Consider the following 17,254-nt stretch of genomic DNA (forward strand, 5'->3'; position numbering starts at 1 on the left):
GGGTAGTAGTGTTATACCTTTAGCTTTCCCTTTTGTTTTGACAAGCATTTATTTTAGTTTGGGTGCTCTACAATACCCAGTCAGTTACAGGCAAATTCCGGGATAACGATGCTGCAGACACAACCTTCCCACACAGGCTTTCATTGTGCTCCTCTCCTTTTCACCTCTGTCTTTGCAGTTCCTCATAACCTGCCTCACTATAGGAGCACTCTGCACCTCTTTTTTTTTCTGCAATTGCAAATAGTGTCCTGTCTGCTCTCCCTTATAGCTGCACTCTTATTGCCCTCTGGTGTCTCATAGTCTTAATCCTACAATAATGTCCAACTCTGTGGGGTCTGTATTTATACTTGCCTTCTGTCCATAGCACCTTTATATCCTGTTAGGGCAGGATTTCTCCATGTAATTCCATGACCCTCTTGCCATCATTCTTCAACTGTTGTTCTTTTATGAGCATTATCAATGCTCTAATACTACATTAATCATTAAGTACTTTAATTTTCAATTTGTTAAGCTGTAGTAGAAGAATGGAAGGTGAGATAGGATGCTGTGATTGATGCTGTCATCATCAATTACAGGGCTGGGTTCTGTGGGTGGTTGGAGGAATTCTTGAAACTGTGAGTCTACCAGCCACATTATGTACAACATATACTGATAGGCTTCCAGGTCAATGGATTTACCTCCCTTGATGCCTCAACTCCTAAAATTTGGGGGTAGATCAAATAAATATTTCTAAGAAAGTATCAACCAGACATGGAGAAACAACTTCAAGATGCACAATAAATCTCACAAACTTTGCCGCTAATTGAAACTGATGGAAAGATGACAAATTGCTTGGCTGATCATGAAAATGGTAAAACTGAGTACATATGATCAGTTTTAGCTGGCAATTTACACGCACTCTAACATTTCACACATAGACTGGAAGAATACTTTTGCTTTGTGTCACATATATTTGTTTAGCAGGTAAAGGACTTTTCAGTTGCATGTATTGAATGACAGCAGGAGGAAAACCTATATGACTCCTTAAAGTACAAAGTTCTGGACTTCCTCACAGCCAAAGAGTCTGGTAAATGTCAGCTTTATTTAGTGCCTTGACACCAAATGTTCAGCTCTGTATAACATTAACTCAATGCACAGTGCAAAAACCAGTTACAGTTAGCCTCCTAAAGGTTCATTTGTGGCACTGAAATATCACCTCACAGAATAGCTTGCTAAGAATGTTTTTCCTTGAAAATAATAAAAATATTTGAAGTACAAGAATAAAAATATATAGAAAGTCATGCTTCCTAGGAGACGTAGTTCAGTTACCTCATCTTTCTATTCCTTACCTGCTCGGATTGCCTTCCCCATCAAACACGATCATGTTTCCATTTGGTGAAGGAAGAATTTGAATGACAGGGAATCAGCACTGTGAGAACTGATCTAGAGATGGTAACAGGCCAATTACATTTCAAGTCTTAGGAGGAAGGTAACATTTCTAATTTAATCCTCTATTCTGGATAAACATGTCAAAGACTTGGAAGATTTTGGGGAGCAATTTGTTGTTGCTGTTTGTTTAGCCAATCTTTCATTAGGAGCAGTTGTTTCTTTATGAAGTCAAATCTGAGTCATTTAGCTTGAAAAACTGCAGCACATATTTCCAGATGCTGCCAGTGACCCTAATGTCCCAAGCACTATTGATGCAGCAAGCAATTAAGAACCTGAGTCCCTTAATGTAATAAATGACATCTTTAATGGGATATATCCTGTGCATGCAGAGACAGCTATCACAAAAATACTGTTCTAATGGCCTAGGTTAAGTTGGACATAAAGGATTGGATAACTGACTACTGTATTACGACAGAATATATACGAAACAATTCCAAGAAATGTCAACCACATCCATCCATGCTCTTCCCTTCTCCCCACCCCACCCCCACTAATTACTGGAAATTGGTGATGGTATTACAGTCATAGTTGAAAAGAAGAAAGAAATGGACATCAGTCTTCCTCATACCTTAAACATAATTTACAATGTTTCATACTACCATGCAATATCTACAGGATGGAATTTGGAAAAAAATGGGAAGTTTTTGTACAGAGATTGAAAGATGACAAAAGAAAAGAAAAAGAAAGTAGAAATTGAATGCAGTAATTTCATTTACAGCTCTGGGTAACATACTACACAGGTGTAAAAGGTAAGTGGCATGCATTAGCTTTTATTGTTCATTTAACAGAAGAAAGAATCTGGAAATTGAAAGGAGGCAATTGTGAGTAATGTAGTCAGCTTCAGAGACAGTTTGCAAGCTCATGGTAGACAAAGCATTGTGTAACAAGACTAGTTTAAAAGTTTATGACTAAGAAAATAAAGCATGAATTTGTAATAGAAGAAAAGATCAGAGACTGAAATAGCTAGTGTCAGAGGATTTTTTTATATTATTTAAAAGTACATCCATGTATTTCCTGTTCAAGTTGGAACAAATTCAGTAAGCCTAATTCGACAGTAGGAAAACAAAACAAAATACTGTTTTAGCTATTCTGGTTGGTTTTATTTTTAAACCAGGAGAAACTGAAGGCCTAGAAAATTATTATGCACATCTAAAGCAAGAGATTCAGTAGGAGAGACCAGATACCTGAAAGGTATTATCAAACATAAAATGTTTCTTTTAAAAAAAGAAGCCAGAGATGCAAGGGGTGTTTCCTCTAATGGTAAAATTGCATTAATCAGTTTATCTGTTCACCAGTTAGAGCTGATAAACCATCCCTTCATAAAAGCTGGGTAAGAGACTCACTAAAACCTAGCCCCAGTTTCATATTCTGAAATAACCTGAGTGTACATGAAGAAATATTTTCATTGTCAATTCTTTTTTTTCAAATTCTATAAACAGGCATACCTTATGCTAAACTATAAATAAAGCAATTTATTTTGAAAACTTCTTACATCATGATCATAAATGACAGCAGCAGGACCACCTGTGAAATCAGTTTAAAAAAGTCCATGTTATGCAAGATAATAGTATTTATGACAATATCAAATGGCATCAATGGAACCACATGCAAAGCAAGTCATGTGAGAGAATACAGCCTTTCACAGAAACATTAAAAAAAAAAAAAAATTTGGTCTTTTCTCCTGGAGGAAAAAAAAATACAAAAACAAACAAACAAACAAACAAACAAGTGCTTTTATTGCAAGAGAACTGTATTTCATATAACACAGAATCATTGAATATCCCAAGTTGAAAAGAACTCACGTGGATCACTGAGTCCGAATACTGGCTTCAAACAGTACGGTCCAAAAATCAAACCATGCATCTGAGCATGTTGACCAAACACTTCTTGAACTCTGTCAGGCTTGGTGCCATGACAACTGCCTTGGGGAGCCTGTTCCAGTGCCCAACCACCTTCTGATTAAAGAGCCTTTTCCTAACACCCATCCTGACCCTCCCCTGTCCCAGCTCCATGCTGTTCCCTCAGGTCCTGTCGCTGTCCCCACAGAGCAGAGCTCAGCAGCTGCCCCTCTGCTCCCCAAGTGACCTCCAGAGGTCCCTTCCACCCTCAGCCAGACACTGGCTCCTGTGTTTTTGGAAAACATTTCCTAATTCTGTGACAGCGGTGCACTCAGCACCCTGTGCCCATGTTCCCCCCCAAAGTGCTGCGCAGACACGGTCAGAGCGTTTGTTCACATAGGCTGTTTATTGGTGTCAATATATAGGATGAAGCTCCCTGACAGAACGGACTCTCTCCAAGAGTTTGGGTGCTCACTGCCTGGAAGAAGTTGAGCAGTCCAGCTGTTCGGGAGGCTGGGGACAACAACATCCCTCTCCTCAGGTACCCTCTCGTTGCCTTCCCTCTCGAGGAAGCGGTTGAGGTGTTTCTTCTCCAGGCAGCAGCAGAGGCACGGCAGGAGGTCATCCAGGCACAGGGGGCAATCTTTCCTTTGCCAGGCTTGCCAGGGCTGTGGCTGTCAGGTGGTGAATCACAGCCGTCTTCAGGGTGTGGGGGGAAAAGCCTTTGCTCACCAGCATACGGGCGCGGGTCTGCAGCTGTTTGAGGTGGAAGCTGTGGGGTCGGGCATGCCTGGCCGTGTGCCCGACAGACTGCATCTCTGCCACAGCGCAGCTCTTTGGCAGCGCCGTGCTGCTGGTGAAGCTGGCCGCGGCTGCTCCAGGCTCAGGAAGGAGTCCGAGTCATGTAGCCACACCCCAAGCGTGATCTAAATGGAGAGGGTGCTCTGGGAGGCGTTGGCCAGCCTGATCTTGCAGGAGCGGCGGGAGGGCAGCACCGTCAGGCGGCAGTGGCGCGACTGCGGCAGAAGCTCCCAGGCTGCTTTCACCAAGGCCTGGAACCAGCGAGTGGTTTCCTCCACATCCAGGTAGGAGCCGGTGCAGAGGGTGCGCAGCAGGCTGGGCTCCTGTCTTCTCCTCAGCTCGTGCTCGGGGTGGTGGAGGAAGCACAGCATGTCCCCCACCGGCCGCTCCCTCGCGCAGGCACACTCCAGCTCCATGCGCAGGCCGGGCTTCCTCGCTGGCATCTGCCCCTCGGCGCCCAGCTCTGGGTGGAAGGCGTGCCCGGGGGGAGGCCTCAGGGGCACGAGCAGGCGGTAGAGGACGTTGTCCTGCCGGGTACTCCCGTCTTCGGAGAAGCAGCCCACGCTGATGGCTGGCTGCAGCTGTGGCTTGAAGAGAGATTCCCCGGAGAGTCTTTGGCAGGCACCAGGAAGCTTGTCCACCAGCTCCTCCACCACCTTGCACTTGTCGGCCATGTACGGCGCCGGCCACTGGGTGTGATCGGCCCAAACCCTGCCCAGATCCCGGGTGTCATTGGTGTCAGTGTTGTCTTCGTCCTTCTCCTTCTTCCTTGGGTTGCTGCCCTGCTTGCTTCTGCTGCAGAGCCCAAGTCTCCATTTCCTGAGCCACTGGCAGAGCCCGAAGAGCAGGACAAGGAGGTCAATAAAGGTCCAGAGCTGCCACTGCTGCAAGGCAGTGAAGAGCAGGGCTCCTAAGGCCACCCCGCTCTGCTCCTGGCTCCTCTCCTCCATCTCATGCAGCAGCTGAGCCATGCCTTCAATCAGCTGCTCCGCATGCTGCTGCATTCGTTCATTTGCATCCACATCCACATGATTATCCAGGAACCACGGCTTCTGGGCAATGCCCAGCACAGCCAGGGCGAGGAAGATCAGCCGAGCCATGGCTTGCAGGAGGTGCAAACTGCACACGCCGAAACTGCACAAGGCCAAAGTGTGGTGGCGCTGCTGCTGCTGGCCCTGATGACAGCTCCCCCGCTGTGACTCGTCCTCTGTGCTGTCAGAGGCACCACAGCCGCATCACACCAATCCCCCTCCTCTCTCCTGCTCTGCTCTACTTTTCAAAGGTGAAGAGGGCCTCTGCTGGGTGACTGTTGCAGAACTAAAGAGGGAGAGTCAAAAGACATCTGGACATGGAATCACAGACTATCCTGAATTGGAAGGGACCCTTCAGGGTCATCATGTCCAGCTTCTCAATCTTCTTTCCTCTAGGCTGAACAAACCAAGTGACTTCAGTTGCTCCTCATATGCTTTCTGCTCTCGACCATCCTTATTGCCCTCCTTTGGACACTCTCTCCAGTAGTTCTGTACCCTGAGATGTATCCTACCCGTAACCATGAATCTTACAGAAAGCTACTGAACAACATTTAAATATCTTCACGGAAAATTATCAGAGAACAATTATGGTTATTGGGAAATTAGCTGCTATCTCCTGTTGGTATTCAAACCACCTTCATCTCAGAACATTTTGTGCTTCCTCATTTAACTTGTTGTCTTTTTTAGGTGTTCTTTGTGCAGCAGAATTTTGAGAGATGAGAAATATATGTCACACTTCTGAAAGTGCTGGGAATCTCCCAAGAGAAACATATTCTCATGAGACTTCTAGAACAAGCAAGATGCTTTGTCTAAACTTAAATGTTTTTATTAGGTTAGCTGAAGTTTTGAGTCAAAAGTTCTTTCCCAGCTGTGAAATGTTTTTAGTAAACCCACCGATAACATGCAAGTTAGTTCCTCCTAATACAACTGTTCCTATCTACTCACAGCTATGGCACTCTGCAAGAAATTATGACTCAAGTGGGAATTAATACTGCAATTAAAGGTTTTGAGTTTAGAAAAAGATTGAATAAACAGATCCAAAACACATTCTTCCTAATTGAAAACAATTAAAAAGCAGAAAAAATGAAGACAAACATGATTTATAAAATGAAGAATGGTACCATAAAATTGTCTCCCAGAGGGAGCAAGTGCACCAAGAAAACAAAACAAAAAACAAACAAACCAAAAAGTGACTTGAAGGCAGAAATAGGTGAATTGTTAAATGAAGAAAATGGATAAAGGCTATGCAGAAAGACATTGGGAAAGTAAAATAGCAGAATTTGTTTGCATTAGATGCAGTACTTTAAATCACAGTATTTTTTTTGCTTTTGTGTCTGGCAAGAAAGTAGTGCGTTCACTTTAAGGAAGACAAATACAGTGAACAAAGAGACTATAATGTCTGGGAGAAATAAGTAATTCGTAGGCTGGTTTATACTTTGCAACTCTGAGAACAGCATGAGCTTACATGTGTGTCAAAAAACACTTTGGTGGGATATGTTAGAAGAGAAGATTGTTCTGAGGCAAAATCTAAGATGAAGGATAAGAACAGGTTAAAACCACCCAGAAGAAAATATCCAACCTTTATGACAGTCTGGCATAGTTTAAAAGGCCAAGAAAGGCATTCTATTCCATGGAGACAAATATCTCCATCCCAAGCAATGGGAATGAGAATGGCAATCTGCTACCACACAAAATTATTGCAAAAGTGAGGTGCAGTAGAAATGCCACCTTTTTGTTCAAGATCAACAGACAGCCTCCATTTTCATGTGTTCTTCCACTTTTAGATTTCCACTATCTGATTAACAAAATTCATGCACATTGAATAAAACCCTTATCAATTCATGAAATGTCAGATATAAGAAGTAGTGAAGCATAGAGAACGCATGCAAAATCCAGACCTGACCATACAGTCTCTTTGGCTAGAAAACTGTAGTTAAAACAGCCATCCAGGAATGCTGGCCTAGAAGGCCTGCTGGGAGTATGTGGGCAAGAAGCACATCCACGCTCAGGCATCCAAATTACATGAAACTACCAAGGTAGCACAGAGTCACAGGCACTTATCACCTTGATCACAATAGTTTTGTGATTCCTTGTTTCCCTGGACAAGCTGTGGGATGTCACTGAGATGTGAACCCAATTTCATCTACTGACTGTTCGAACATATTGGAAAAAATCCATACCTAGTAAGCAAAAAGCAGAAAGTTCAAGTCAACCTGGCTTTTGGTTACAGCACTAACAGCTATGAAAATGATAAGACATTTTAAGTAAAGCTGGGCCACATAGTAGTATATGAGGATGAATTTAGCTTGATAAACAATGGAGTAAAAGGACATGTCCCCTTGAAAAAACAGGAGGAAGAAGAACTGTAGTATTAGGAACCATTATTCACCTAAAAGTCCACTAATTTTTCCTCATGGCCTGTGCACATCAGCACTCTAATTTGAAATCATCTTAAACATAAGGAGTAACCCAGAAAGGAGAAAATGTTCCTACTTTAGTACTCGAGTATATTGTCATAATATCCTACCAATCCTATCCTTCAAGTGATGTTCTACAAAGTACAATTTTTACACTTGGAAATTTCAGCTTTTGGGGTTACATTTTTCATTGATTTTATATTTATTTTTTTTTAGCATTGCTAATTGATTTCTGCTAAGAGCAGTTTTGTAAAGAAATCTACGATGCATTTTGATAAGACATTTATGACTCCTCTTGGTTATTTTGCTTTTCTTTAGGTTCCTGATGTTGGTAGCATGAATAAAAATGCATACGCCTAAACCATTTTAACCTTTTCAACTATTCTGAAAAAAATAAAATAAAAAATTAAAACATTTTTTTTCAAATTTTTTAGTTTCATGGGGAAAAATAGCTGAGAAATATTTCAGCTTTATTCCTAATTTTTCTGTGTAAATGAATGTCATTTTCTAGTCAGAATTACATCATTTAGAAAAAAAAAAAAAAAAATCAGATTTCAACGTTTTGATTACAAGTTAGAAGTTTTCCATGCTACTTAGAAAAGCCATAAGCCACAGTAAGACAATGTCTACCTTCAATTTTCAGTTAATTTTAACAGTTATATGTGTATACATAAATGTACAAGATATATAGCTGATGGAACTATTAATTTATCTACATTTTTTTCCCAGTAGAGGCATACTGGGAATAAAAGTAATAAAAAAAAATCCCCCCCAAACCCTCAAGCCTTTCCTTTTACATTAGGTCAGAATAAAAGTCAGATGGCAATAAGGACACAACCATCTTTCCTCTGCTAAGAGCAAAGGGAAACATCCAATCAGTACCTGAGTTAGATAAGCGACACAGATTCTTTCTTAGATGCTACAATGCAAAGTTCCTGCTCCTCTTTCCAGTTACTGAACTTTATTCATAATCATGGGTTAATCCTCTTTAAAAGTCTGAAAGATAGCATGACTAAGAAAAGCCTTTCCAATGGCTGGGTTGTAAATCTCAAGGACTCTTATCTGTTCCAGACCTTTTCTTTTGAAATCTTCTTCTGGCAAGTCTTTCAGCAGCAATCTGTCAACAGAGTTGATGCCACTGAAATTTTGAAAAATGGCAACAGCTTCAAAAAACAAATCCAAAACATTGGCAAACTTTATTATTTGCTAAGCAGTAAGTAATTTCAAAATAATAACTTTTAATGATCTTTTGCAATCAACTGCACTGGGAGATTCCACCATGACAATGCTGTTTGTGACCAGACTGACTGAACTGAATGGAAAGATTCCTGTTGACATGGATGGATTTCCAGGGCATTGCCTAAAATCTTTGATGCTTTTCCAAGCAGCTACATTTTTGGAAGAAATACTATGCCTCAACAGCAGAGTAAGATTTCTCCCTGACATACAGGTTTCACTTCAATAATACTGATAGAATTTCCTAGATCAAAACTCCTAGACTGATTGGTAGAGTGAAACTCAATGTTATTACACTGTAGGTGCAGGCAGTATTAACAGCAGGAGGCTATCATTGCAGGAATCACATTTTTTCTTTTATCTAATTATTTCAGGATGCTAATAGAGCAGTGATTCATTGCCTTTCAGCTTAGCTCAGGGCCATCAAAATACCCTGAGTATTTTATGTCCTCCTTCAGAAAAAGCTTTCTATAGCTAATACAGAGTTACTGTAGTTAAACCTCAGAAGGCAAATCAGTGGGTGAGAGGCAGAGCAGTACAAATGTGCAAATCTGCACAACACCATCCTACCCCCACAAAATGTTCCTTGAATTCGGTGTTTTCACTGCGGAGCTTGTTGCAGCCACCACAGCTACATGCCGATAGCACAAACATCTGTCCCACTCCGCAGGCTGCTCTGGCTGGGCTGAGAGCGACCCCTTAGGCAAAGAGAGGCAGGTGGAGCACATGCACCTAGCGTCTGCAGCAGCTCCAGCCAGTCCTCTGTGAGCTGGCGCAGCTGGCAGAAAAAGAATTAAGTAAACCCCAGACATCCCCTCAAACCTTTCCTTTCACAGCAGCTCAGAGCAGGGGTACCAGCCAGATAAAATCCCGTCTTCTACAAGTTTGAGCGGTTTTGTGAACAATAAAAATTGGTTTGATTGCTCACAGAATCAGCATACTGTAAATGCAAACAAGACAGTGCTGTAATTTACATTATTTTTAAATTGGAAGGGGAAATATAATTAATGCTTAATTCTTTTCTCATGTGTGCATTGACTTAATTATTATTTCAGTGCAAAACTGAAAGAATTATGTCCACAGCACTGTTTGCAATACTGCTAATATTACAGACCCTGCTTTGATTATTTTAATTTAAAAAAAAATAAAGATCTGATGCAAGCATGTCGGAGAAGCCTTTTAATACAGTTATTTATTTCACACTGAAAGATGGCTGCCTTCATAATGAAGGCTAGTTCAGTCAACTACAGATAAAAGAATGTCTGACTTATATGATATCCAATACCAGAAATGGGGAAACTCTACACTGATCTTTAGAGGAAGAAAAAGAGCACTCAATGAAAGATGAGAAAAAAATGTTAATGTTTAACATGGAAAGGTCAGATTATTTCTCTCACTCACCCCAAATCTATTTACTAAAAATGGTATTTTTTTTTGTCTGTGTGTCTCACGAGCTCATGCTAACAAAAATAAGGAAAATCTGAAACAATTATTTATACTAAGTTGAAGCAGCCAGAGAGAAGTTACACAAAAAGCTACCTCCCTCAGCATACGTTTATTAATTTCAGCTTTTGTTGAGAGTTCAGTGAACTAGTTCTTTTACATGTAAACCATTTTACTTAGTTTTAGCTGACATAGAAGTTTTTATAAGTGTGTTCTAAAGAGAAGCTACCTGAACAAAACCACATATCAATGCTATCTTAAAATGACTCTGTGGTCCTGTGACCAGAATGAACTGAGAAAACAACTAAAATGTCAACTGCATATGGTCTGAAACTTCCACAGGGACCAACAGATCTGAACTTCAATTAATCTTTCAAGCAGCATCACATTTGTACAGAACTCCACTAACCCTGCACAAGTTAGTCAAACTTTCCTGAAATTCTTTAGGCAATGTTTATAATAAATGGATTCATAAAATGAAAGAAGAGTAGAACTGGCAGGAAATGAGACTGAGAAAACTGAAAAGAAAAAACTATATAAATTTTCTGCCCCATGTGGGAAATATATAGCATTTTAAATAATCATTCAAATACACAGGAAGGTGTTTCTCTTTTTTAAACGTCCTGAAAAAAGACCATCTATAACTAGGTAATAGAAATTCCTATTGCAATGCTACCAGAGTATAATGATTTCCTTCCTGATTTTGTATAAATAATAAAAGACTGCTATGAGTGACAGTTTTCCTGCAGCTAGCACAACAGCAAACAAGAATAGCAAATAAGACTGTCTAATCTGGAGAGAAATATTTCTGTTCCGAGTAGGTGTTTAAAATTATTTCAAGTTCGTTTTACTTTTATTATTGGATTCATTTTTTCTGTCTTTTTTGAATATAGCGCTTCTTGGCAGATCAGAAAAAAAAATATATCTGTTTTTACAAGTCTTTCATCTGGAGCGAAACCCACAGACACAAAGTTGTTATGCTTTGTGGCTGAGGCAGGTCTTAAGACAGTTTATCCTGAATCTTAGCAGACTATGATTTATCAAGTACAGCAGTGATGCTGCTATAAGTGGCAACTGTGCTGTCAAACTCTGTAGTGTAATACAATCCCACTTATTAATGCTTTCCAATTAAATCAAGATACTTGGCATTGTTGTAAAAGAGACCATGAATACTCCCAAATATTTTCTTCAGGCTACAAGCACCAATTCAGTTACACCAACCAATTCAGTTGGCCCTAGACCAATCTTCTGAGCTTTGCCCTGACTATAGAAAGAAAAAGCATTTATTTTCAGCTGAACTAGTCCCATCAAACCAGAGTAGCACAACGGAGCATACCACTTACTATTACCCCACAAATACCGCCACTGCTAAAATATGGAGGAAGGGGGGGAAGGAAGGGAGAAGGGAAAAATCTCAAACAAATTAGCCTGTGGTACAATCCTAATGAAGATACGGCAGGTTTAGTTTTAATTTAGGTGTTAGTCAAAGCAGCCTTTTTTACATGAACTAGATGAATGAGTTGGTTTAACAAGGAATTTAAATATAACTTTTTTGCTGAGTTGCTAATCTCATCCATGTGTTTAATTTTAGCTAGTTGTACAATAAATAAGGCTCACAGGAGATTATGGTGGGGGAGGGATAAAGGAGTCACTCAGTTTCAAACCTGGGTACACACAGTCACTCAGTTTCAAATCTGACAGGTTTATATGTCAGCACTCATTGGGAGACTAAGTACATGACTAAGGAACGGAGAGTCTTCATGTCTGTGTGTAAGAAAAAGAAGTGCCCAAGATCTGTCCAGAAAGAGAATGTTTTTATGATCTTTTTTCTTTCTGTTTGCAAAGGAAAGATGAATTGATTATGTTACATTCATAAACTGCACTCGCACAGTTTACATATACATTATTTGGTTAGAGGAAATATATTTAGTTTTCCTCTGTGGGGAAGTCATCTGGCATGATCATGGCAAGGGAAAACAACACACCTGGGTCACTCCATCACTGAAACACACACTGCACACAAATTCCAAATAGCAAAGCACTGTTTCACACGTGGAACTACAGATACTTGTCAATACAAAGCAGCCAGGCTGTTTCAGAACTAGCTAGGTGATAACACAGGTAAGGTGGGGGCTGACCTGCCTGCAGGAGTCACCATTCAAAGCCTTTGAATTTTGCACAAGCAGACATATGGCAACCTGAAACTTTCTTTTTAGGCTTACATACCTCCTACAAGCTTTTCCTACAGGAAATAAAACGTTTTAATACTTTTTAAAGTTATTATTATTTATTTACAGATCATGCCATTAAAGTGTGTGATTTTGGATCCCAGGTTATCGAAGCCTTCCGTAGTATTTAGATATTTGACTGCATGCTTAAATTTCTTATGATCACTGTCTTCCCACCTGGCGTATCCCTAAGAGAACCCAAAAAGGCATGACTATTCAAACAGCAGATAAAACTATGTATTTGTAAATAAATGAACAAATAGTAGAGCTTGCACAATTCTATTTGCGATGGACAGTTAATAAGCCATATTTGAAACAATATTTAGGGTCATTAAATATTATTTGGCAAGGTACAGATCAATGCGTGAATTTTCTGAACCCTTAGGTTTACCTGCAGAATTCACTGAACAAACAATTACACCAACAAACAAATTTTAAGACACACACACAAATAATAATGCAGCTGAAAGTTGAAGAGATGCCGTAGATGACAAGAAAGTTGCAGCATTTGGGTCTCTCACTGACTAACAGACTTGTTTTGCTCCTTGAGACATGAAAGCACATCTCATTCCTCTTGGAGCTGCAGCATGGGGTTGACTTCCTTGGCTTGTACTTCTGGTATTAAAATGCAGCTTCTGTTTGTCTTTGCCAGCAAGAACACCTGGTTGTCTCACTAAACAGATGTTCCCAACAGAATAGAAGATGAATGGCTTCTCTGACCTCGCTACTGAATGCAAATGTTCTTGTCAACTTTAACTGGAGCTGAACTAGTTCATTTCTGATGTCATCATGAGGAATGATATAAATCCTTGGAATTGTCTTTCGGACCATGTGGTCACAATCACAAACACATCCATACACAAATGTACCTCTTTAGCACCCCATCTTTCTTTTTGATCGACATGAGGAAGTAATTTTGCATACACATCTACAGTCCCACTCAGACCTACTCAAAGACACTTCGGCACTGTCACCAGTCCTCCTTTCCTGATTTTGTTAAAGTCACCAAGCAAGAGTTCCTTCCAATAAGGAGGAGAATATTTATATTACCGATGATAAGGATTATGACAGCATCAATTGTTTAAACTATGAGAGTCCACCACTTAAACACAGATCATGGTATTACAAGGAAACCCAGGATTAGCAATCAGAAAACATTATTTGCAGAATATGTAAAATTTCACTGGCCCTTTCAAACCTACAATACATATGACTACTGGAAGTTAATTTAAAGCCTATTGCATTAATTATGGTAATATCTTAGTCAATCCTCTAACAGACTAAAACAATCCACAAACCAGAATCAAATCAATAGCTTTCTGTTTCTCTCCCATTTTTTCTTTGCGTGTGTATGTGTATGCATGTGCAAGCATTGTCTTTTTCTAGCCCCTTTCCCTAGGAAGAGTTTAATGCCTTTGCATTCAAGAGGTCCTTAGCAAGAACACATCCAAGGAATTATCCTTGCTGAAACTGTGCACAAATGTGCAGATAAAGACTCTGAACTGGAATAATAAAATTAATAATATATTTTTTTAATTGACATGGTTTCAAATTCTCTCTCTGTACCATTAGCAGATGGTTTACTTATATGCTACTATAACATGCACCAAAATGAGTCAAAACAATCAACAATATATAAATTACAAAGTATTTACATGCACTGTCTACATTCCCCATACCTATTCTATTTTCTCTGATGGAAAACTGAACAGCTAACTCATAAAATCAATAATGCCAACTATTACATACCAAATTTACCTAACTAGGTTGTATTGTATTCTTTAAAATATGGTACCTGGGATAATGTTGCCATTATTTTAACTTACCAATAGAGCTACATATCTGTTGTACTGCCTTGTGTGCAATTTATGTGATAATAACTGAATCACGATCAAGAGAACAGAAATCCTTGTTTGTTTGTTTTATATCCAAATCAGTGAACTGCATTTTATAATCACCATCAAACTATTTCCATTCTTTATTCTTCAATTTACATTTTTATATAATGGATACGATAAGCACACTCACAAGCATATCAGTAAATAATGTAATATATATTTAACAGACACAGCACAGACCTGCTTTTACTAGACCTACTTTCCTTTGCTTATTTCTCATTTCTCCCAAGTGTTCCTGTGTAGAACAGAGGAACTTGACCAGTCAAGGCACTTGGTTCCTACACCTTAATACCATTGCCAAGAGCACTTCAAAGTACGTGTTCTTTGAATACATTGTGCTTCGTGCTGTTGTGTGGAGGAGGGTGACAGTTTCATAGCTAGGAGGCTTTCTTGTGACCAACTCTCTGTATGCAGAGAAGTAATTACACAGCAAAAAGACTCAGCTTACGTCCTTGACTTATTTTCTAAATGGTATATCTGCCATCAATAGTATATATTTAATAGAAAATGAAGGCCTAGTAATTAGGTTTTGATTTCAATTTTAATCTGTCATTTGATCAGACAGCTCCTTGAAAAAGTACAATGAACTTTGCAGCTTTAAATCAATTCTATCATGCATTCACAGCTGGAAATGAACCTAGTTCAGTATGTTATTATCCAAAAAATAATGCATGAATGGATTATAGATATGGATAGATAGATATGGATAGGCAGGGATTATAGATGTGCAGTTTTTGGACACAGGTAACAAATATTATTATCAGTAAGTCATTTTGTCGATACTGAAACCTTTTTGCTAGACTTTGTGTCTGTGCTGCAGAGCAGCAGTTGCTAAGACATCATTCAGGCTCCTTTATGACTGGTAAAGAACATATTATAAAAATGCAAAGGGTTAAATTTATTTTGTGTTATGGGCATCAGCACGTACACCATGCTTCACTACTCATGCTTACTAGGTCTGCTAAATCTCTTCTGGTCCAGGAACCCAAATGACTACCAGATGCCAGCAGCATTCTCCTGTGATTGAAATTGAGACACATACATGCACACACACATTTTTACTTTTTACAGCTGTACTTCAGCCTTGCTCACTCACACTGCTGTTTTTCCTATGAAACATATCAAAATGTGTCCTCATACGGCTTATTAGCTCATTTATTTACTAGTGGAGTACCTTCCCAGTGCAGTGCAGACACACAAACAAAAACCTGAGGTCTGTTTATGAAAGTGCAGCATCCACAGCTGCTGCTCTGGAAGGTGATCAGTCACTATTGTTCAAACACTGTCATCAGAGGTCCCAAAGCTGAGTGATCCCAGCAGCTCCTGGTGCCAGTCGTTCTGCTCCCACCCTCTTCCTCTTGCACGCTGGAGGACTGGGCTGAGCTTCCACAAGTGCCCGTACAAGCTGCTCTGGGGTTCCCAGGGCAGCAGCATACTTGGGGTGATTTCAGGCATTAATTATTAGAGACTTTTGTTGTGCATGTTTGTACTGCTGAGAATTTGGGATTATACAAACTGGATAGGTCTAATAAAAGCAGCCTTTTACGCTGTGCATATTTAGCATATTTCATCAGCATTTTGGTTTACATCATAAGGACTATTCAAATTTGGCAGCAGAGAATAAACAAGGATCCTTAGAAAGTTTTAGCAATCAAACCTTCTCAGACTCTCTCTGGAGAATGCCTTTAGCCTGAGTAACTCCTGTCAAAAGCCTGCATCCTTGGAGCCTCTCTATTGCACTAATCTTCATGTGAATTCAGAGAATGCTTCATATAGTTGCAGAAATTGGGCATAAGAAGCCCTCAATCACCCTGTCCTTCCTCTGCTTGAAATACTGTTCAATGCTCAGTGGCAATGTCTGGCCAAATAGGAAAGGGCCGGTTGAGCAAAAAAGTTGATGTTAAGGACCTGAAATACTTTCATAACAGACTTGGGGGAGTTTTACTTCAGACTAGCTTTAGCTTGAAAACTAGTGCTCATTACTGGTTGGAGCAAATAGACGTATTCCTGGAGCATGTTGTCTGGCTTAGTTTATCCCCAAAGGAATCTCCTTCAGGTGCAATGAGACTGCTCCATCACAGAAAGTGATACACAGTAAGGAAGGACAGCGAGAGATGAACTGCAAAACTCACATGCTAAAGCTGGCATACCTGTGGAAACCTGATGGTGATCATCTGTGAGGGTAGAACAGTCATCACACCCCCAAATTGCCCCTTTGTTTTCTTCCTGGCAGCTAGTCTGATGTGTTCTTGTTTTCATCTCATGTATCTGTGGCTCATCTTACCCCCTTCCTGCTCTTAAGTGTTTTGAAGCTTCAGATATTCAGTCATACTTCCACAGATAGCTTTGTATACCTGAGCTATCCACCAAAAACAGGAAGGAAAAAAATAAAAAACCAGCCTGGCCTTTTAGTGCTTCAGCCATGGCCACTTTTGGTGACACACACTCTACGGCTAGTCTGTTCTCAAAAGCTTCCAGTGGAGACCTTAGACCAGTGAAACAGAACCAAGTTTTGCACACGATTTCGAAGTATAATTCAGAGAACATTACCACCAACCTGTAATCCCAGCAGGAATTTTTTCTTTCCCTTGATTACAGTCATTAACGTTACAAACGACTGTCCATCTCTGCTACAGGACCATTCATTCTGAGCATTTAAAGCAGTCACCTGTTAACTCTCAAGTAGCTTTTAGAAGCAGCCTGTTTAAAATCAAATTAGCAAAGAAGCTCAAAAATATTGAACCACTGAATTTGCACTTATTTCAAATTCCTTTTTATTTCCACACTTTTCTTGTTTAGTTATGGCTTTATTACATTTGGGTTCTTTAAAAGCTGATGATTTGATTTTTAGTCAGGAGAATGACTAACCAAAAAAAAAAAAAAAAAAAGGAAAAAAAAAGGAAGAAGAGATATCAGGCTCTGTGCAGTAAGCTT

Source organism: Netta rufina (assembly GCF_964035555.1).
Source record: "Netta rufina genome assembly, chromosome: 1".
NCBI lineage: Eukaryota > Metazoa > Chordata > Aves > Anseriformes > Anatidae > Netta > Netta rufina.